Source organism: Capsicum annuum, unplaced genomic scaffold (genome assembly GCF_002878395.1).
Source record: "Capsicum annuum cultivar UCD-10X-F1 unplaced genomic scaffold, UCD10Xv1.1 ctg5005, whole genome shotgun sequence".
Taxonomy (NCBI): Eukaryota; Viridiplantae; Streptophyta; class Magnoliopsida; order Solanales; family Solanaceae; genus Capsicum; species Capsicum annuum.
In genome coordinates this window covers 67,968-68,753 of record NW_025857889.1, presented here as the reverse complement: position 1 = coordinate 68,753, position 786 = coordinate 67,968, and positions in this window count along the sequence as shown.

Sequence of the window (786 nt, the reverse complement as noted above, 5' to 3'; positions counted from 1 at the left end):
GAAATTTCTAAATGTTGGGTTTTGAGAAATGATCCTTTATTATGGCTTTTAATGCTTCATATGTCCTTAGTGTTATTTTAATTCAGTGTCGGAGGGTTATGAACACCCGATACTTAGTTGCTTACATAATTTTTAGTATCTTTAGAATGATTTAAGATAAACCATGAGCGTTATCATTCAGTTAGTATCATGATCAGTTGTTTTCTCAGTTAAGTTTAGTTCATCCCAGTAATTAGTGTCATTCAGTTAGGAGTAGGATTTAGCACCGAGTGAATCCAGGGATGGGGGCTCACCTGGCAGTAGAGGGTGTGACCTTTAGTAGCAGTTCGTGAGTTCTAGAACTACATAGCCAGCATGGGTTAGAGATATCAACCTTTCAGTTGAGGGTTGATAAGGTGTTTACCTGCCATTTAAGGGTAACACATATCTCACTAGACCACCTTCCAATCGAGGGTGACTCATTCGTCCTTTAGGATATTAGTTTAGTGGATCCACACATTCAGAGTTAGTACTTGTGGCACGGTATTGATACTCTTCCAACTGGGGTTACAAGTTGACCCTAGTTAGTTTAGATTGGGGCATGTTGGTTAAATGATACCTCCTACAGTCTCAGTTCAACATTTTATACAAAATTCAGTTCAGGTTTGCTTGACCAAAGCATACTGATTACCAGTTTTTCAGTTATCAAATTTTAGTATTTCAGCTTATAGATTATCTAAAAAATAATTTACTCTTGGTTATGCATTCTTAGATTTTACAGCTCTTATGCATTTTGCTCAGCTATTT